The sequence below is a fragment of the Ictidomys tridecemlineatus genome, chromosome 1 (assembly GCF_052094955.1).
Source record: "Ictidomys tridecemlineatus isolate mIctTri1 chromosome 1, mIctTri1.hap1, whole genome shotgun sequence".
Lineage (NCBI taxonomy): Eukaryota > Metazoa > Chordata > Mammalia > Rodentia > Sciuridae > Ictidomys > Ictidomys tridecemlineatus.
This window is the reverse complement of record NC_135477.1, coordinates 49,539,274-49,562,307: the sequence shown is the minus strand read 5'-3', so window position 1 is coordinate 49,562,307 and position 23,034 is coordinate 49,539,274. Positions and strand designations below refer to the sequence as shown.

Here is a 23,034-nt window from a genome sequence, read left to right as displayed (position 1 = left end):
GGGCCTAGTGATAGAAGCTGCTGAATAGTCAGGAAAAATGAATGTTTTTTTTTTTTATATCACAAACTTTGATGGTGATTGTGTTTACAACTACCTATATAGAGTTTACATGCCTGATGTTACATGTGTACATATTAGTAATTTTATTTATTTATTTATTTTTTAAAATGGTACTGGGGATTGAACCCAGGGATACTCTACCACTGAGCTACATCCCAGCTGTTTTTTTTTTTTTTTAGTTGTAGTTGGATACAATATCTTTATTTATTTTTATGTGGTGCTGAGAATCAAATCCAGTGCCTCACAGGTACGAGGCGGGCGCTGTACCACTGAGCTACAGCCCCAGCCCCCAGCAGTTTTTTATTTTGAGTCAATGTCTTGCTAAGTTGCTGAGGCTGGCCTTGAACTTGTGTGCCTCCTGCCTCAGACTTCTCAGTAGCTGGGATTATAGATGTTGACCATCACATCATTCTATATATATATATTTTTAAACCCCAAAGAAAGTGAAACATTAGAGAAAATTTTAAAATTTTCAGTTCTCACTTAAGCCTCAATACAAAGTGTTTAAGCATAGTCGAGATGGCAAAATAGGACTTTAGTATAACATGGTATTACAGAATTGTGGAAAATTCATTTGTTTTATAGAGCTGAATTCTACTCAGTGCTTTCTTTAGTTTTAATATCTCACTCTGCATTGGTCTTTGATTCAGAATGAATTCAGGTTCTTAGTATGAGCAAGTGCCGCAAAGTTGGGCAAGCTTTTAAATGTGTAATGACTTTCTTTTTAATGATTGCTAGAGCTGTTAGCAGTAAAAGGAGAATGAAAAGGAACTATAAAAAAAATGAGTATTTTGGGTGGATTAAAAACAGAGACAAGCTGTGGCCCTGCCAGCATCAGAAAATCATGGCACCGGTGGAAGAAAAGACAGAAAAAACTGCTGAGGAGCATGCTCTCGAATGAGCACACTTGGAAAGGCCTTCTATTAGCAGAGGTTTTCTTTTCTTCTAGGGGTGGAAAGGAAATTACATTGTGTTCAGATACATATCCAAGATAAAATTTTTCTTTTTAAATTATGAGGTATACCATGTTATAAAATAAGTGGAGTGACATAATGTATGTCCTCTATCTTGAGAAATAAAACACTGTAATTATGTCCCCAAGTACCCTTCCTTAGTCCTGTTTCCTGTTCTCTCTCCCAGAGTAACATTCTCTTAAATTCAGTGTTTACCCTCCATGCATGCATTTATCCTTTTGCTGTATAAATTTGTATCTATAAACCTTATATAGTATTATAAAGATGTTTTATAACTTTGTTTAGAAGATATTACATGATGTATTCTTCTGCAGGTTATTCTTTTTGCTTAGTATCTTAAAAATGTTTAATTGATACATGTGGTTCTGGTTCATTCATTTTTAACTACTTTGTGGCATTTCTGTCTCTATTTCATGTATTTAGTCATTCTCCTGTTGTCTGAATGTGTTTTTAGCTTACTATTTTGAGGGGCAGGAAAGAGAAATCTATTATGTCATTTTTTAAGTTGGAAAAGGAATGTTGTTTTGACTTTGAGAAAAGCCAATTTCCTTTTTTGGTGTGCAGTCCCGTTTATTATAATCCTGGGAAAACCCTTTGTACTTCCCCCAGAGGAGACAGAGAAGGGTAATGTTTCATTACACAGATGAATATGTCTTGTGCAAAATGCAGAATAACATCTGCTGTAATACAGCAAGCTCGTGAGGGATTGAGCTGCTGCAGCAAAAAGCTTGGTTTTCTTCACTAAAATTCTCAGATTTTTCAAGTGCAGACTGGCAGTGAATGGAAACTTGTTGGCATTAATTCATTGTTTCTTTCTGAGTGTTTGGAATTATATGCTATTTGGATACTATCTGCCCAGTTTGTAAAAGGATATGTGCCTCTTAGGGTAAAAAGATTGTTCTTGAATTGTATTGTAGTTTTATGGAGCAAGCCAGAGGAAAAATGAGGTCTAGGAAAGAAGAGATATAGTTGGTGTGAAATAAATATTTGTTTTAATAATAAACATATTAATCCATGTTTATTCTTACTTTGTAGTTATAGTTTTAAAAAGACAATCTCTGATAGATTTTATCTTCTCAATTTCATGCTGTTTTTCTTTTGCAACAACCTTGATAATGGTTTGAGCATTTTTACAGAATACATAGTGCAGAGCTTCATTCAGGTTGTCCCGCCAAATGATTTGCTATATAGTGCATTAACCAGAAATGCTGAGGCAGCTAGGGAAACACTAATAAATGGGATGCTTTCCAGGGATGGTAGCTAAGGCAAAACAAACAGCAGCCAAAATTAAGAAGAAAATGTTACTTAGGCACTCAAACTGTAGTCTGGCCAGATATGCTATTAACACCGAATATCTTCTTCTAATTAAATTAATTGGGACCTGAGCAATTTGAAACACCAGATTGTCTGTTAAAAAGAGTGGCCAGTTTCAAGCATATCAGAACTATGGGTCATGTAAGAGCAGTCTTTTGGTTAAAACTTATTGAGAATGAAAAATTATCTTTGGGTTTGTTTTTTTTTTTGGGGGGGGCGATAGATTCTGGATCCTTAAGAATAATTAAACTCTGGGACCTGTTTGTTTCTTCCATAGTTTTGAAAGAAAGGGTGCTGAATGGATCTCCAGCAAAGGAAGAGTTATTATTATTGTTATTTTTGTTGGAATGAATCATGGAGGAGAATGATTAAGAATTAAGAATGATTTTTGATTTTTGTTTTTTCACTGTTGCTTTTCTTGCTAGTCACACTTTTTTTTTTTTTTTTAAAGCCCATGCATAGTGTAGGTGTGGAGAGAGAAGATAGTGGTATGGGAAAGGACTTCTTTTATTTTTATTCTTGGTTTGAAATGATCTCCAGTCATTTTCAAATAGAACCCCTACTCCAGAGAGTTGTATAGATAGGCAAGTGAATTGGATGTTTTTTCTTTTGAATGAACCAAAGTTTCTCTTTTCTGTTAATGAATTTGAATAGCCCAAAGTGTCTGTTGTCAAAATTCCTTTTAATCAAAACATGTTTTTTTCCTTATTTTCTCATCATTTATTAGAGTTCTATCAGTTTTTTATAGATAGGGTGAAAATTTTTTTTCTTCTTTAATATAAAAGTATTTCAAGGGTTGAGGACATATAGATCAGAGGTAAAGCCCTTGCTTAGTGTGCATGAGTCCCTGGGTTCCATCCCCAGCACTGCAAAAATTAAAAACAAAACAAAACAACAAAAAAGGTAGTTAAGAATATTTCTAAAAGTATTAGTTTATGTGCTCACTTCAGCAGCACATACACTAAAATTGGAATGACACAGAGAAGATTAGCATGGCCCCTGTTCAAGGATGACATGCAAATTTGTGAAGTGTTCTATACAAAAAAAGAGAGAAAGTATTAGTTTATATGATTTGTTGTTCCCAAATTTTACGTTTGTTTGGATTTACCATGTAATAATTCAGAGAAATAAAGTATAACAGTTTCTCATAATCAGTCTGGATTAATTCTACATTACAATTTATATTCTTTTAGAAGTACTTTCTTGTTCTAAGGGTCACTGTAATAACTGGTAACTAAGAATAACTTAATCAAGGTTTTTCAGACTTTCTTTTCTTATTTGGCATTATATGCTGCAGTACCCATGTTAGCAGGCTCAAGAGGGCCCTTACCTTTGACATTGACTTTACTTTTTTCTGTTCTTTTAGGTCTTTCACTACCATTCCTACAGTGGTTGGCAAGATATCGTTTCCACCTCACTCTCCATGTACCATGCCAGTGACATCTTAGCTGCTAGAGTGTGGAGCTGGCCTGTGGGAGTCAAGTAAGTGCCTTTTTTACTATTTGGCATGGTTTTTGCTTACTTTGCAAAGCCATGTAGAGAAATTTCTTAAGATTAGTTTTTAAAAAGGCACTTGCTTGATCCTTGTGGGTTGGCTCTTTGCTCCAGCCTGCTGTTGAACACCTAGTAGCTAACTTGGGGCTGAGTTTAGTGAGGTGACTGTTGCAGAATGGGACATTTTTGCTGAGGTAGAACTGAAGGGATGATAGATTTGATCCTTGCTTGAACATTCATACTATGAGCAGCCCCATCTCAGAATAAATCAGAATTGTTAGCTTAAGTAGTTATTCTAGCCTCCTGGAAGTTTAACAGGTTATGGATGACCAAGAGTTTGTTGGTTTAAAACAATGGGGTTGCATGAAAACAGAACAGCTCTTCCGGGAAGCCAATGACCTTGATACTTATCTTAATTATCTGACCTAATATATGGAAGCAGTCATGGTTGACATTAATCTGGTTTGGGTTTCTGTGTTTGTTGCTAAAGTTGCTAAAACCTGGTATTTTACTTTTGCAGGTCATCTTATAAATTTTGCCTATATAAATTAAGACATCCCCTGTTATATCATAACAACAATGTAAGGGAGAGTGTTTTCCTGCTCTGTCTTAGGTATTGGTGATATGACGTGTTCACGCAGGGGAAACTTGAACATTGACAGGTATGTGAAGATCATGATTCAGAAGCATTTTCTCCCAGCAAACAAAACAGTTTATTTCAGTGTGAACTTATGATGTGGTTTTACAAAGTTTATCTTTCCAGTTGATTTCCCTACCCACTGTGAGTATAGAACTAGGATTGGCAAATGATAGTCGAAACTGCTGCTTGTTTTTGTAAACAAGCAAAGATACATTTAACATATGTTTAGGGAATGTATGGAGAGTTAAACAAATCAACCTTATGCCTTTTTTTTAAGTGGGCACAGAAATATAAGATTATGAAGGGAGCCATTGTATTACCGGAGCTGTTATAGTCCTGTTTGTGTTATAAGCTTTTATTGAAACACAGGTTCATTCATTTACATGTTGTCTGTGGCTTCCCTTGTATTACAGCAGAGTAGAGTTGTTGCCACAGAGAGCTTATGGTCTGTAAAGCATAAATATTTATTATCTGGTTCTTTAATAAAAAGTTTGTCAACTCAACTGACCAAGTTAGAAGAACCAAATGTCAGTTTGTTTTTAAATACAAACTTGCTAGAATCACAGTCAAATAGGCTCCCAGGAGTATGTCAAAATGTTGCTGACTAGCAAATAATATTTATTTTCAATAGTGGTATGATTACTAATATAAGGTAAATGAAATGGAAAGCTAGCTATAATGGCAGTTGAGATTCATCTTTCATTCATTATATTTTCTCTTTATTGGCATTCAGTGGTAGGATATTTTGTTTAAGATCCTTTAAAGGTTTTTTTAGAAAAGGGTAAAAAGATTTCACTACGATATCTGGTATGGTCAAGAAGTGATAATGGAAGACCTCCTAATGCATGGAAGACTTAATAGTTAAAATAGATGTGCAATCATAGTTATTGAGGAACCAGATATGTTCAAGGATCACAGAGTAAATCAGTGGTAGAGCTAAAATGACAGTTGAAGTTGCCTGCCTTCTCAAGTTCTTTCTATTAGGTCCCATATCATATTAGCGGCTGCTTGTTTTCTTTACTAGCTGAAAGTCATAATCTATTTCTTTTTCTTTATTTTTCCTGAAGTAAAAGCAGACTTGATGATTTAAGTCACAAAGCTAGGACTGTTGAAATGTTGACCTTATTTGGAGTTTGGATGATTTTATTTTATGGTTGAAGATTACTGGAGGATTGCTTCTTAATGAATCATTCAATGCTTTGAGTGTACACTCAGGAAGCTTAGATCGGATGGCATAAAAAAGGAAGTCTGAGCCTTCTTCATAATTTTATAGCTATGTGCAAAACTTAAATTGCATAGATAGAATGTTCCACTTGTTTATGTATCTAAGCCCATATATGGAAAATGTGTGTGTGTGTGTGTGTGTGTGTGTGTGTGTGTGTATGTGTGTGTGTGTGAGAGAGAGAGAGAGAGAGAGAGAGAGAGAGAGAGAGAGAGAGAGAGAGAGAGAGCGCCCGCAAGCTTTTAAAGTTTATCAGGATTGCATTCTGAATGAGTTTAGCAGGTGCATTATAATCTGCAGTTTGTGTTGTATGGGTTTAAATGGACATTTATAAATACATTTTATTTTAGAACAGTTTTAGACTTACAGATAGTAAAGGTAGTACACAGTTTCTATACCCCCTACCTTTCCTGTTATTAGCGTCTCACAATGCTATGGCATATTTATTACAATTTATTATGAACCAGTCTTGATATATTATTTTTATTAAGTAAAATAATACTTGATTCAGATTACTTCATATTGCCTTCTCAATTCTAGGGTCAAATGATTTCCTCCTTTCTTTTCTTTTGGGATTGATAAATCAAGTTTTATTAGCATGTTCATTGAGGTAGAAAGCAGTTCTATTATTACTTGAAGGTTAGATTAGTTCTGAGGTCTTCTTCAGTTTCCAAGATTTGGTTTAAAAAAGTACAGGCTTAAGTGCTGCAAAGTTCTGACTTGTAACATTTATATTCTCCTGTAACATGTTGTGAAAGTTGTTACTTTACCTTATTAATAGTAATGGCTCTTCAATTGTTTGTTTCTAAATTTTAGCATCATCAGTTCCAGAGAAGATAAGCTTAATTATTTCTCTTATTAAATGTCATATGCTAAATCGCTGGTAAAAATACTCTAAAGTAAATTGCCTCTTTTGGGAACTGTGTAGATCAACTATTCTATTTCAACATACTTTTCTTCCTTCTAATGAATCATTACTCATTCACATTTCACTATAAAGATCTTAAAATATTTCTTTCTTAAAAGTTCTTCAGCTGTTTACTAAAGTTGAATACATGCTTGCCCTCTGACTCAGCATTTCCATTGTTAGATTTTATACACAACATAATTGTGTGCATGTATGTAGTCATCAAAAGACATGGATAAAAGTGTTCATGGAAGGACTAATAGTCCAAACTGGAATTCTCCAAAAGCTATCAATAGTAGAATTGGTCAATAAGTTGTGACATAATCACACAAGGAATATTAAACAGTGGCCAGAATGAACAAACTACAGCTACATATAAAAATTGGTGAATCTTACAAATATAATGAACAAAAGAAGCTAGATACTAATAGTATATTCTCTGCAATTTCATTTATGACAATTTCAAAAAAAAAAGGTAAAACTAATCTGTGGTATCAAAAGTCAGAAGATTGATTATCCTTGTGAGGATTGGGGGAAGTGTTTGGAATGGGGTATGAAGGAGCTACTGGGATGCTAATAATGTTGTGTTTCTTGATTTATGTACTTGTTACATGGGTGTTTTCACCTTGTGAAAAATAATCATGCATATATACTTTTTTCCTCACATTTTTTAATTGGTGCATACTGATGGGATTTGTTGTTAGATATTGGTACATGCACACAATACCTAATAAAACAATATAATTTTGCCAGTATCACAAGTGTATATACTTTTCATATGCATATTATTCTTCAAGGAAAAAAGTATACAAATATATTAAATACTATTAGGAATTATAAAACATCACAAAATTTCATTGTGAACATTTAAGGGATGTATGGAGAACGAGTTAAACAAATTAACCTTATGTCTTAGAATAACTGGAGACAGAATTATAGGGTTATGAAGGATGCCATTGTATTACTGGAGCTGTTATAGTCTTACTTGTGTTATAAGATGAATAAAGTAGGTAGTATTTATGGCTTTTTAGAAATTACTGTTCCTAGGTTTTTGATGCTTCAGAAGAGGAATTTTTTCTTCTTGGTCTGTGTTAAGTAGAATCACCAAGTCACAATGTTCGTTCACTCTTTTACTACAGTAAAATGCCATAATCCAAGTAATTGTGACTTAGGTATATTAGTGTGTTCATGAAGGTGATATGTTCTTCTTCCTGCAGATTGTCTTTGTTAAGTCAGTGAATGAGCTTCAGTCTTGTCCCTTGTATATTTTAAATGTTCTCTTGACTTAAGGTATTACTTCACGGAATATAGAGAGAATCCTTTTCCAAATGGACTTTCTTACTGGTGCCTTTGGTTTACCCAGTTATTGGAGATAAAAATCAATTTTAGCATTTCTATTTTCTTGGGTAATCTTTTCATACCACCTTTTAAAAAAATTGTGGTAAAATACACATAACATTTACCATCTATCACTATTTTTTATTTATTTATTTTTTTTAATTTTTTTTGTCATAATTTTGTATCTTTATTTTAAATTTTGCATATTGAAGAGTCAAAGTGAGTTTACATAATTTTCCCTTCTAGAACTTATTACAAAGTTGAAATACATTTAAATTTTATCTATTTTTTATTAATACATATAAACTGTACATACAAACTGATTCTCTGTGATATCTCCACACATGCATGCAGCATGCATTGAACCACACCAAATTCTGAAACTATGACTTGTGAGTATATTAAAAAGACGTTTTAGAACATAGTGTATAATAACTCTAATATTAATTTTATTTAAAAAAACTAAATGAGAAGGCGATATTTAGAGTGGTCAAGCTAACATTTTTTGATGCTATTTTTTTTTCTTTATTGGAACTAGAGTGAATTCAGGGGGCATTTGAAAACTGAGCCATATCACCAGCCCTATTTTGTATTTTATTTAAAGACAGGGTCTCACTGAGTTGCTTAGCCATTGCTGAGGCTGGCTTTGAACTCGTATCACTATTTTTTAAATATTCAGTATCTTACCCTTCGATTTACTAACTAAATCTTAATCTGGCTTTCTCATCTCATTTATCTTGCATTTTGCATTCCAAATATCAGTACTCTCCCCATGTTAAGTGTGTGTGTGTGTGTGGGGGGGGGTGGTACTGGGGAATGAACCTAGGAATGCTCTACCACTGAGCCACTTCCCCAGCCCTTTTTATTTTTTGAGATAGGCTCTCATGGAGTTGCCTAGGCTGGCCTCAAACTTGGAATCCTCTTGCCTCAGCCTCCTGAGTTACTGGAATTACAGATGTGTGCCACCACCCCCAGCTCCTCTTGTTTATATTCTTAACATGTTTCTAGACTTTTGCTTAAATACGACCCCAACTTTCAGTATTTCTCCAGTAATCATCTTGCTAGATTTATCTAAAACCTCACTTAATAGGGACTTGGGTATAGCTCAGTGATAGTGCACTTACCTAGCATGCCCAAGGCCCTCAGTACCACACACACAAAATAAATAAATAAAACCTCACTCATCATTTCATTTCTCCATTCAAAACTATAGCTCTCTATTACTTATAGAACTTAATGCAAATTCTCCTTAGTCTGATATTCAAGTCTTTCAATAATTGAATTCCAATTCTATTTCCATCTTTTTTTTTTAACTTTATTTATTTACTTATTTACTTTTATGTGGTGCTAAGGATTGAACCCAGGGCCTTGCATGTGTAAGGTGAGCACTCTACCACTGGGCCATAACCCCAGCCCCATCCATCTTTAATATTAAAGATTATGTTTTTGATAAACAATGGCTGCTTGCTTGCTAACTTCCAAGTTGTATATGGCAATGTTTATGTGTGATTTTATTTAATTTATTTTGAATAGCAGTCTACATCAAAGACTTTTTCTTGGTTCTTTGAGTTTCTTATTCTTCCTCCTCCCTCTCCCTTCTTTTTGTGGGGGTGGGTAGCAGGGATTGAACCCGAGGATGCTTAACCACTGAGCCACATCCCTAGCCCTTTTTAAATTTGTATTATTATTATTTTTTATTTTGAGACAGGGACTCACTAGATTGCTTAGGCCCTTACTAAGTTGCTGAGGTTTGCTTTGAACTTGATGTCCTACTGCTTCAGCTTCCTGAGCTGCTGGGATTACAAGTATGCACAATTATGCCTGGCACTGTCACCATCTTTTTGAAACGGGATTTCACCTTATTGCCCAGTTTTCTAGCCTTGAGCTTGTGACTCTTGTCTTAGCCTCCTGAGTACCTGGGATTATAGATGTGTACCACTACACCTGGCTAGGTTCTTTGAGCTTCTTGAAATGAAAGTCCAGCTATCCATCTTATTTTAGAGCCAAGAAGGAGAGCGATGCTTAGATTAGAGTTAGATATAATAATGATGATGATGATAATAACAATAATATTATTAATAGTTATTATTAATATTAATGTAGCTATAATCATTATCATTTTTTAAGATAGTGTCTCACCGTGCTGCCAAGGCTGACCATGAACTGTTGGGCTCAAGCAGTCTTCCTGCCTCAGCCTCCCAAAAAGCTAGAACTATAGACTCATGCCACCTTGCCTGGCTAGAGTTAGATATTACTGATTTGTAGACATAAAGCTTGTTAACTATTGCCATATACTGATTCAACTCAAAACATCTTTTTATATCCAGAGTTTGACTACTTCTCACTATCTCACCATAGGTACTTTGGTTCAAGCCACCAAAATATTTTACCTTGTTATATTAACAGCTTCCAAATTAGTTGCCCTGCTTTGTTCCTTCTTCCTTATGGTCAGAATGCAGCAATAAGTGATGATGCCAGGCAAAAGACTCTTCTAACAACTTAAAAAATTTTTTTTATTTATAGATGGATACAATACATTTATTTTATTTTATGTGATGCTGGGATTGAACCCAGTGCCTCATGCATGCTAGACAAGTGCTCTACCACTGAGCCACAACCCTGGCCTCACTTTTAACAACTTCTGATCTCACTCAGAATGAAAGACAAAATTCATAAAGTGACTTATAGGTAACAATGATAAGCTGGAGTTCTAAAAGCAGGCAAGGCCTCTGATTTATAGCATTTTCTTCTTTTTCTAGTGTGATTACTCCCACACTGGCTGATTCAAAGTTCTAGAATTGTACAACAGTCTGTTCTCCAGCCATTGTCGGCTTCAGCACACCACTGCGGAACATTTCGCTGTCTGACTCCCATCTGCTGCCACTCTTCCTTGTACTCACTCTGTTCTTGCAATGCTGACTGACCTCCTTGCTGTTTCTCAAACATACTATACATGCACCCACCTCACAGGATCTTTGCATTAGCAGTTTCCTGTAATTAAAATGCTCTTGTCTTGAACACACGTAGGTTTGCTTATTTCTTAGTTCCCTCAAGTCTTTGCTCAAATGTCATATTCTCAGTAAGGTGACCTTTGTGTATGAAAATTTTATTTTACTGGTTGTTCTGAGATAATTTCCAATATACACTACAGTGTTTTTGTACCTGCCTGATGTCTTGCTGTAGTGATGCCTTACTGCTATTTCTATGCAGTGTAGTCTGTGGGTGGGGATAATAATTGTATTTGCTGTTGTGGCTGAAAAAGCAGATTTTCATTTTTGTTGAATTGAAAATATCTGTGATGCTATAAATAGTTTGGGCCTGTTATTGGAAATTGCAACTTTAAATTTCTTTCTTTCTTTTTTCTTCTTTTAAATATTTTTTTAAAGTCATTGATGGGCCTTTATTTTTAATTTTATTTATTTACATGTGGTACTAAGAATTAAACCCAGTGCCTTACATGCTAGGCAAGTACTCTACCAGTGAGCCACAAACCCCAGCTCCTTTTTTTGTTTTGTTTTCTTTCTTTCTTTTTCACGTTGGGTATGGAACCCAGAGCCTTGTACCTTCTAGACAAGTGCTGTACCATTGAGCTACATCCCAAACCCTCTAAGAGTCTATGACTTAAGCTCCTTAATGAGGAGCTCAACGATATTTATGGTTAAGTATATATTTGGTAGTGTGTAAATAATGAGAAAAAGGAATTTGTATAATTTTCTGAAGGTCAAAATGGGTTTATGAGGATTTTTTTCCTATATAAATATTAAAATGTATAGACTAGTATGGCATACCGATTTATTTTAATTACAAAGTGTGTGTCTTCTGCTGCCTTTTCCTCTTGACTTCTGATTCTGCCTTAATATTTTCTATTTCTACCTTAAGAAAATTTAAACTCCAATTTTACTTGGTCTGGGCATAGTTGAAAGACCCCCGTCCAATGAAAGACCCCCGTATCCCTGTCCAAGGAGAATCACACGAACCATAAGGGGTACAGGTCTGCATTCCAAAAACCACAGGTCTGCATTCTATTCTTTCTGTTTCTGCTTATCTGTTCCGGTTTATTCATTCATGCCTTAGGATGCGGGTGCTCTGTTCTTCAACCGGTTGTCCCGAGAGCATGCCTGGTGCCTGGTATCTTGGTTTCATATCTTGGCCTTACGTAACTGGGCTAACTGGGCTAGGGTCTTTCATAGTCATCATTACAATGAGGTAGCAGGATTGAATGTGAATGTGCTTATTGACAGTCTGTCTTTCCTTTCCCTTTTTTCCTTCTTTCCCTTTCCTTCCCTTTTAACTATTTTTACAAGTAAATTTTAACCAAAGTTGAAAACACGAGTTACTTTTAAAAAGTTAATCTTTAAAGCATAACTGTAATAAATTGTTTCTGTTTTAGATTTGATTAACAGAGGTCAGAGAAAAGAGTAGCTTGAACTAAAAGTTGTCACTTCTTCACAAGAAGTAATTAAGAAATAGAGAAGAAGTCTGTTTCTTTCTATTGGTAATTGCAACTTTAAATTTCAATTTAAAGGGGTTAGTGGTGCTATAGATGAACCCAGGGATTTGCACATACTAGACAAGCACTCTCCCACTGAGTCACACTCCCTCCCATTCTCTCTCTTTATGAAAGGTTTGTGTTACTGTTAACTAAATTACATTCTTTCCTCAAAGCAGTTGAACACTGGAGAAAAAGTATTCTTCCCATATCAAAGATAAATTGGCTTACCTATATTTAAAAGCTATTTTCCCCATTTAAAAAAAATACCATAGAAAAATTAAGAGGTACAGAAAAATAGGAGAAGAGACACAAGACTTGGAGACAACTATTATTAACATTATTGTGTATTTCCTTCCAGACCTCTTTTTATGAAGTTTAACTTTTGAGTTTTGGTTTTATGTAAGTATAAATATGAACTACATAAAACCAAGTAACTATATTTTGCTTCCTTTGCTTGGCATTATCCAAATATTTGACAAATCTGTTGTACACATTTAATGCCAGCATAATATTCCAAGGAATGACTATATCAATGTTTGTGTTTGTAAACAGACTTTTCAAAATAGATTTTGTGGGGCTAGAGGTGTAGCCCAGTGGTAGAGCATATGCTTAGTGTGTACAGGCCTTGGGTTCATCTCCAGCACCAGAAAACAAAAACTAAACAAAATAGTCTTTGTTTTTATCTGCACTTTTGAAAATGATAAAGGTGGATATTCTTTCCCTATGTTTTCCTGATGATGCTTTTATCATTGTGTAAATGAAACTAGCTACTGCCCTGACAATGTTTTTATACACTCATAAGTAACAGACACAAATCACAGTAAAGGTGTTCAGGGCATCGTTAACAGTTCATCTGCTTGAGATACCATCCTTGGGAACTCTTTTATTTTAATGAAAACTCTGTGAGTCTTCCAAGGCTTTTGGAAAGCCCATTCTCTATAGATTTAGTAACTAAAAACATTAAGAAAGAAGCGTATGATTCTTTCATATAAGTGTGTGGATACACAGGTTGAGCATCTTAATCCAAAAATCTGAAATCCTAAATACTCCAAAATATGAAACTTTTTTGAGCATTGATATGATGCTGGAAGTAGAAAATCTCACACCTGACCTAATGTGACAAATTACAAAAGTACACATGCATTCAATATATGTAAACTTGAGTTGTCCTTGTGTTCTTTAAATTCCTGTCCCTCTACCAGAGCCGCCCAGATGGCCTACCCAAACTGTGACCCTGCTGCCACCAGTATCTTCACTGCTCATAAAGAAACTGAGCCAGTGGTGTTGCTGCCTGGGACCTTATGGAGAAGGTTACAGCAGGAGTTGATGACTCTCAAAATGGTGACAAAGGAATTTCTGCCTTCCTTGAACCACAACCCTTTCAATTGGATAGGGACCAACCATGGAGCAACTTGCATAGTATGTGAAGACTAGGTCTGCAACTGGAAAGGAGATGCCAGCCCTTTTCTTAGTTCATTACACAAAATAGACACTCTAGTGGTGTTGAATAAATGAATTTCTCAATTGTCTAGAAAGTTGAATAAACTGGCTTCTAAGAACTCTTATTTCATATTTGTATTTAAAATATTAATTTCTGTATGTACACATGACTTTTATATAACTGAATTTTTCTTTCTTTCTATATCTTGCTTATTTCCCACTCCCTCTTTCATTTTACTACAAGATAACTATGTAATATATATATATATATTACATATATATATATATCCTTCCATATTTCCCCTGTATTTGAATAATGATCTTACCTAATTTTTTTTGTCTGCCTATCAAACACTTCTTTATGCACATGTTATATATATTGTTTATAGTTTTATTAAACTGAATATATTCCACATTCCGTTCTGTATCTTGTTTTTCTTAAAAACTAATAAGTAGTAGAGCTTCCTCTAAGCCAGTAATAGCTCTAAGTTATTAATGGCTGTGTAACATGCCATATGTATGGGTTCTGCCATGCAATTGCTTTACCCTTATTTGACTGATCCTTTACCAATTTACTTTGTTTCCCATTTTGTCACTGTATACATCATAGTAAGCACCTTGTACATATCCTCATATACTGGTACATTACTTTTATGACAGTCAGAAGTGGGATTACTGTTTTAAAGGATCTATACATAATACATTTAATAATTACTGCCAGATTGCTTTTCAAGACCAACTTAATTCATTGAGTCCCAAGTTCTCAATTCTAAGAATACTTCAACAAAATTGACACAGATGCATTAAAATAGGTTGGAAATAATAATGTAGAGCTTCTGTATGTGTAAATATATTATAATTATCATATTGCAATATTATTACACTTTGATTATTTAATTATACTATATATTATTTAATTATATGTTATATACTATATTTAAATTTTATAGGTATTCCACATCTGGGGTGATGGGAAAAAATGGGTTAAGAATCTTTCTAAGATCCCTTCTGGTTCCATGTAAGACCATAAAATATAATTATATAGCCTTTTAATGGTTGTTAGTTATAAGAATTGTTGGATTCTTAAAAGAATATATAGTGTTCTATTATAAAATTGATCATCTTTTTGTGTTTGGAGTGTCCAGGTACTTTACTGCAAAATAAAACAAAAATTATTTTGTCAAAACTCTATAGTTTAAATCTTTGGAACCCATGTAATATTCTAATAGACTAAAAGATAAATGGAGTTGAGAGAAATTTTGAAATCTGATTTGAGGATGGAGTTTGGGAAACAAAAGTCATTTTGGTAATAGAGTTTGATTTTTAAATTGAGTATTAGCTTGGTTGCAAGAGAATTAATTATAAGAATTTCTTTCTCTCTCTCTCTTTTTTTTTTTTCCAGCTTGAACAGATAAATATAGAGCATCGATGTTCAGAGAGGGAACTCCATAGAAAATGTGTGGGTAGCTGTTGTAGTTTTACATAGCAGATAACATCTAGAATAAAGAACAGATGAAAATATTCATTGAGGATTAGTGTTCTTGAAAAATCATCAAATACAACATTCCCCAAGTCTAGTGTTCAGAGCCATTAGTAATCTTGCTCATTTTGTATGTCAGTTGTTTCTTATTAAGCTCAACATACTTTTCCTTAATTTTGTATTTCTGTTTGCCACACTCATTCTCAGTGCCATGCTTTAGTTCTTGTCCTTTGGAAGGCATATATCCTCCTTTCTACACCATGATTGTAGTCATATTTTCAGTATTCCATGCAAGTGTCAACTCCTTCATAAAGCCACTTTGACTTCTCTGGTCTGTACTATTGCTTTTTAGCAATAGAGACAAGAAAGGCTGTTGGATGCCTGGAGTGATGAAAATTATTTATATTCTATTCAGGAAGAGAACAGCATGAAGGATCTAGAAAAAAATAAGAAATACTAGAAAGACTGTATCCATTGAGTAGGGGAATAAAGCCTTCTGCTTTTATTCCAGTGTGTTGTCGTGGGGTCCTTGAAAGAAATTTCTTCTTTATTTTTCTTACTTGATATCCAGAAACTGTATTGTGGTCACAGTTATTGTACTGTGCTAATTCTCATGACTGTGACTCAAAAGCTTCAAATGTACATTGATAAATCTTTCCTGTTAAAGCATTGCATTATATAGTGAAGTAAAAAAGAAATCAATCCCACAATCAAGTGAGATAATTTTATCTTTGGAATGCAGAATGATTATCACTCTGAACACAGGGGACTCTGCTTCATCCTTACTCTCTCTCACTTGTGAAACTTGGCTTCTAACACTAGAACATACAGTCCAGGTTTATCTTATTCTCTTATATTGCAAAGTGGTATTTGGACTTGAGATGAGCTAATGACCTTTGGTGGTAATAGTTACTCATTTCTGGCTCTGCTAATATTTTATGTCAGATAATTATTTGTGCATGGCAGCCTCTCTTGTGTATTGTAACGTGTTTAGCAACATCCCTGGCTTCTACCTAGTAAGTGCTTGGCTTTTTTTTCTCTCCAGCTGTGATAACTAAAAATGTCTATAGACTATTGCCCAAGATCACCTGTGTTTGAAAACCAAAGAGAATTGTATCTCTTTGGCCTTCTTTCAAAACTTACTCTTCTGATTATCCTTTGGAATGATATCTGATGGCTATACCTGTAAATCCTTTGTGGGAAATTGGTCCATGTGAACCGTTTCTGAATATAACCTCTCTATCTTAGAGTTTTATTGTTGTTGCTTTCTTTGGGGGGTGACTGTGGGGAGGATGGAGCTTGCTATGTTACTCAGGCTTGTCTTGAACTCCTGGGCTTAAGTGATTGTCCTAGTTTGTACTGGCTAGCTGGAAGTACAGGAGCAAACTACTGCACCTGGCTCCAGAAATTTTTAAATATTTTAAAATGAGAAGACAAGGGTTGGGGATGTAACTCAGTGGTAGAGCACTTGCCTCACATGTAGGATGGCTGGTTTTAATTGAATAAATAAAATAAGAAGACAAAACTCCATTTTGTTATGTGTACATGACTTAGAATTTTCAGTAATATTTTTGTAAGATCCAATAAGATAACATATGCAAGATTGCACTGTGGGTGATGTAATGGATAAGTTTTGATGTAATTAAATAAGTTTAATTCTGGAAAAATTATTTAGCCTTGTCCTTTTTTTAAAAAATATTTATTTAGTTGTAGATGAACACACAGTATCCTTATGTATTTTTACGTGGTGCTGAGGATTGAGCCCAATGCCTCATACATGCGAGGCAAGCACTTTACCACTGAGCTATGCCTCAGCCCTAGCCGTTTTTCTTCATTGTGCAGCAGCATTCCGGTTTTTGACTTTGACCCTCGCCTCATGTGTAAGGTTTTATCAGCTGAGCCAGTCAGTTCAAATGGATACAACCTATTAAAGGATCATTAAATCAATTTATTAAGTGGCAACTAACTTTTTAAATAAGTAATATTAAAAATGTATCAGAGTTCATTTTGATGTGTTAAGTATCACAAGGATAAGTGTTGTTTCACAGAATATGCACTTCTTTTTTTTAAAATATTAAGTTTTTAGTTGTAGTTGGACACAATACCTTTATTTTTCATGTGGTGCTGAGGATTGAACCCAGGGCCTTGCACGTGCTAGGCAAATACTTTACCATTGAGCCACAACCACAGCCCCCAGAATGTGCACTTCTATGCCTGTGTGTGTGTGTGTGTCGAGTCTTATAACTGTTATGTACTGCATAACAATATTTTGATTAGTGACCAATTTCATTTACAATGGTGGTCTCATAAGATTGTAGTGACATTGTAGCTGTCTTAGTTTGTGTAAATACATTCTGTGATATTCACACAACAATGAAATCACTTAACAGCATTTCTTAGAGTGTATCTCCATCATTAAGCAGTGCATGACTGTTTCTTATTGTGGCTTTCAGTTTAAAAAGAAAAATCATTGGTGTAAGCTAATCATGATAATTCTGTGCTTGCCAATGATTGATTCAGGATCCCCAGTCAAAGCCAATCTGTACGTGGAATTCCCTTAGTGTAGTTATTGACTCTGGAATGGACATATGATCTAAGTTTAGTCAACCTGAAGGAAAGGACTTTGGGTAAAGGGACATCCATTCTTCTAAGTAAGTACAAAGAAACTAGTAAACCCAGGACTACAGATTGCCATCTTAAATCCACAAGAAAGAAATAGCTGATGATGTTAACCATGAATGTAACCTGGGCAATCCCGGAGGCAATTTGGAACCCCTCTAGTCTTCCAGAGGCATTTCCATCTTGTTTCAAACAACTGCTTCTGAGTTGTTTTTTCCTGTTTGTAACTGAAAGAGTATTGATTGATGGGTATGAGTGAGCGAAGTGTTGTTTTGGAATAATTGCTCGAATTTTTCTGTTTTTATAATCTGGATGAAAATCATAACTTGATCCTCTTTTCTCATCCAGTATTTGGACTTGACAGTGAGTTACTTCAGGTCTCCTATAAGACAGCTATGTTGAATGCAATGTTTAATATTTGTAGAAAGTGCTATTTATGAATCCTGAACATTTTATATGTAAAATCTCATTTTAAGGGCTCTATTAGCTATATGGTTTTTGGTCTTTCTTATTATTTATTGGGCTTGAGACTCCATCTCTAACTTTCTTTTGATGTGTTCTCAGAAATGCTTGTTTTCTGAGCTCAAAAGAGCTATGCTTTTCTTTTACTGGTATGTTTGCTTGCATTTATTTCTCTGTAAGGCATTCAAAAGGAAAAATTCATTTGCCTCAATATTTTTAAAGGATCCCCCCCACACACACCAAAAAAAGAAAAAGTTAAGGATATATAGATAACAACCATGAGAAAACAGAAGCACTCCATTTGTTCAAATTTAGAGCTTTTAATCCTTTCTTGTCAGTGAGCACACAAGGAATGGATATTGGAAAGCTGAAGCTGTCTCTACCTCAGTGTCACACAGGATCATCTCTTTTTTTTTTTTTTAAGGGCTAATTCATGCAGCATAACACTTACCCTTGTAAAGTAAACAACTCGGTGGTTTTAAAGATACTTAATAGAGTGCTGCAGTCATCATCATTATTTAATTCCAGAACATTTTCATCACCATGGAGAGAAACCCCCGTGCCCAACAGCATTCACTCCACATTACTGCCTCCACCCAGCTGTTGGCAAAAATTTATTGTTCTTATTTCCATGGATTTTTGTCTTTTGTTCATTTCATTTGAATGGAATCATACAGTACTGGCTTCTTTCATTTAATATAATGTTTTCAGGGTTCATTCATGTAGAATGTTTTGGTACTTCCTTCTTGTTTCTTGCTAATTGATGTCATTGTACGGTTATACACATTTTGTACTCACATTGTATGGTAATGCATGCTCATCAGTTGATGGACATTTGGGTCTTTTCCTGTTTTTATCTATTATAAATAATGTTGCTGTGAACATTTGTGTATGTGTTTTTTGTGAACATGTTTTCATTTTTGTTAGGTGTATACCTAGGAGTGGGATTGCTGAGTCACAGGGTTATTCTGTGCTTAGCATTGTAATGAACTTCGAAACTGTTTCACAAAATGTTTGCATCTTTTTTTTTTTTTTTAGTACCAGGGATTGAACTCCGGGCTGCTTAACCACTGAGTTACCTCTCCAGCCCCTTCTTGTATTTTATTTAGAGAGATGCTGAGTTGCTGAGTGCCTCGCTAATCTGCTGAGGCTGTCTTTGAACTCAAGATCCTTGTGCCTCAGCAATTTAGGAGTTGCTGGGATTACAGGTGTGTGCCACTGCGTCTGCTTACATCATTTAAAAAATCTGATTGAGTTCCAGTTTCCTTATATCCTCATCAACACCCTTGCTTATATTTTATTTTAGCCTTCATAGTGGATGTGGAATGGCATCTCACTGTGTTTTGTTCTGTTTTGGTTCTGGGAATTTAACCTAGTGCTTTGCATATGCTAATAACCACTCTTTCTACCACCCAACATTTTAAAGCTTCCTTTTATTTAATTATCAACCTAGCATCCATTCATTTATTTGAGCTGATAGCCCATAAAATCTTTTTTTAAAGAAGGCAGTTGTGTGTCCTTTTCATGTCATTCATATTTTTTGAATGCTGATCACCAAAATAGTGCCATAGTTAAAAAAATGAAATCAATATTATTGAGGTGTAAAGACAGATAAGTAGATGAAATGATAAAGCACTATTAACATAGATCATGGGATCTGGGGAATTAGTCATTTAAATCCCTAGAATTCCTATGGAATTTGATGGAGCAGGAAATCCATGGCTGCTGAATTACCAGACAGCTGTGTGTTTCTGACATTCTCTTTAACCCATTAAGTTTCAAGTTTTTTTTTTTTTTTTTTAAAGAACAGTGCTAGGTGCTAGAAGATGTGAATTTTTTTTTAAAGAGAGTGAGAGAGCAGAGAGAGAGAGAGAGAGAGAGAGAGAGAGAGAGAGAGAGAATTTTTTAATATTTATTTTTTAGTTCTTGGCGGACACAACATCTTTGTTGGTATGTGGTGCTGAGGATCGAACCCGGGCCGCACGCATTCCAGGCGAGCGCGCTACCGCTTGAGCCACATCTCCAGCCCAAGTTTCAAGTTTTTAATTCTGTGAATGTTTCCACATAAATGGTACAGTGCATTAAAAGAGGTTAGAAACCATAATCTATAGCTTATATATTATATTAATATTAATCATTATTATAGTTACTTTATTAAATACATAATACACTATATAATATATGATATATGATATATACTATATTTGAGTTTTTGTGTGCATATGGTACTAGGAATTGAACCCAGGATAGGATTGCTACTTATATTCAGTGATGTTAGACATCAATGAAATCACAATTCCTTACCTCTTATTCCCATTTCTGATTTGGAACTTTCTTTTACTTGAAGGATAGAAATGACAGTTAAAAAGAAGATGATGATAATAATAAAGAATAGTCTAATCTGGGAATAGTGAAGAGCCTTATAAGGAAACATCCAGTATAGTAGTACTTAGCCATATTTGACTTGAATGTGCCTAGTTCAAATTGAGCTAATCCGGGGCAGGGCGGGGTTGGAGGACTCTATAGTATTTGAAACATGCCTAGTATTTGAAACTTGCATATGAGATGGTGGTCTCTGAGAAATCTTAGGAAATAAGAGAAGTGATAGAAAATTGCAAATTAGTCTGAAAACAAGGAGAAAGTAGATTTCAGACCAAAGAAAGACTAGTGACATAGGCAGGATTCTAGAATCGATGATTAAAAATGAATCTGAAACTGGTGTGGTGGCACACACCTGTAATGCCATCAACTTGGGAGGCTGAGGCAAGAGATTTGCAAGTTCGAGGCCAGCCTTAGCAACTTAGTGAGCTCCTGACTCAAAATAAAAAAATAAAAATGAAAATAAAAGAGGGTTGTGGATGTGGCTTAGTGATAAAGTGCCCCTAGGGTTCAATCCCTGGTGCCAAAAAATAATAATAAACAAACTTGAAAAACCATAAGTTATTAGTAAGGTGCAAGGGTGCACGCTTGTTGTCTCAGCTTCTTGGGAGGCTGAGGCAGGATTGCTAGAGCCCAAGAGTTTGAGGTCAGACTTCCCAAAGGGGAAAAAAAAAAAATTAAGTGTTGGGCTGGTTCAATGGTAGAGCTCTTTCCTAGCATATACCAGGGCCTCGGTTTAATCGTTAGTTAGCATTGCTGAACACACAAAAAAGTTGTTTTTTTGAGGAAATGAAAGTTGCAGAGTATCCTAATATTTTTTCTGAACAGAGTTGTGAAACCATTTGTAAAATGAAATGCTATACCCACACCATCCAGTATAGTAGTACTTAGCCATATTTGACTTGAATGTGCCTAGTTCAAATTGAGATGTGCTATAAGTCTAAAAGGCACATTGGATTATTTATGTATTCAAATGATAGTATTTTATTTATTATGTTAAATACAATGTGCTATTAAAATGAATTATATTTTTATTTTTAGTAATGTGACAACTAGATTAAATATGTGACTTTTTTCCCCTTTAATGTTGGTCAGGGCCTTGATCACGATAGGCAAGCACTTTATTGCTAAGCTGCATCCCACATTATATTTCTATTGTTTAGTGCTGTGCTTGAGGAATGGTAATACTAAGTTATTTTTTTTAATATGAAAATTTAAAGTTAAGATAAAAGATGTTGAAAAGGTTTTATTAATTTCCTTATAAACAAGAATTGCACATTCTTATAATATGAATGAACTTGTTACCATGTGCATTCTTATACATGAATGACCACCAAAAGAATTCTAATAAAAAGGACTCAGATGTCTAATTGTGGGAAGTTCTACTGGTAGTGACCATGGTCACAGCAGACAGTGGGAAATGGTAGCAATAGATCAGACACTATGCCATCTTTTGTTCACTATTTTTAAAAAATGAACTTTTAATTTTGAGATAATTATAGATTCACATGCAATTATAAGAAATAATAGATCTGATGTGCCCTTAGCCTAGTTTCCTCCAGTGGCAACATTTTGCCAAGCTGTTGTTTATCACAGTCAGGATGTTTACATTATTCACAGCTCTTTTTGGGTTTTCTCGGTGTTACTTGTACTCATTTGGGTATGAGGGTGTGTATTAGACCTCAGGACTTTTCTGTCATACATGTAGGCTCCTCTATCCAGCACCAAATTTAAGACACAGAGAGTTGTACCCCCACAAGGATTTAGCTTCTTGTCCTTTTATATCTGTATCCAGTTTTTTTCTCCAGCCCCAATCCCTGGCAACTGCTAATATACACACACATACACACACCCCCCACCACATACACACATACACACACAATTTGCCATCTAAAGAATGTTATGCAAATTGAATCATGTAATATGTAACATTGTAAAATTAGGTTTTTCACTCAACGTGATAACCTTGTAGGTTTTCTTCTTTAAAATTATTGTAAAATATATATTTAACCAGTCATAAGTGTATAATTCAGTGATAGTAAGTGCATTTACAATGCTGTGCAACTGTCACCTTTCTCTATACCTAAAATCTTTTATTATCCCCAACAAAAACTATTAAGCAATTACTACTACTTCTCCTAGTTCCTGGCAACCTCTGCTTTCTAGCTCTAGGAATTTGTTTATTCTGTGTATCTCATATAGGAAGAATCATG

At 34.8% G+C, this 23,034-nt stretch overlaps 1 protein-coding gene and 1 non-coding gene across 3 annotated transcripts in view; both read left to right on the top strand.

Moving 5' to 3' along the window:
- Positions 1-23,034, top strand: part of Mcu (mitochondrial calcium uniporter) — a 183,134-nt gene that overhangs the window by 12,578 nt on the left and 147,522 nt on the right. The gene's annotated exons all lie outside the window — the stretch shown is intronic.
- Positions 3,286-3,392, top strand: LOC120886067 (U6 spliceosomal RNA). The gene has a single exon (XR_005728840.1). It is a non-coding gene; the product is annotated as a U6 spliceosomal RNA (small nuclear RNA).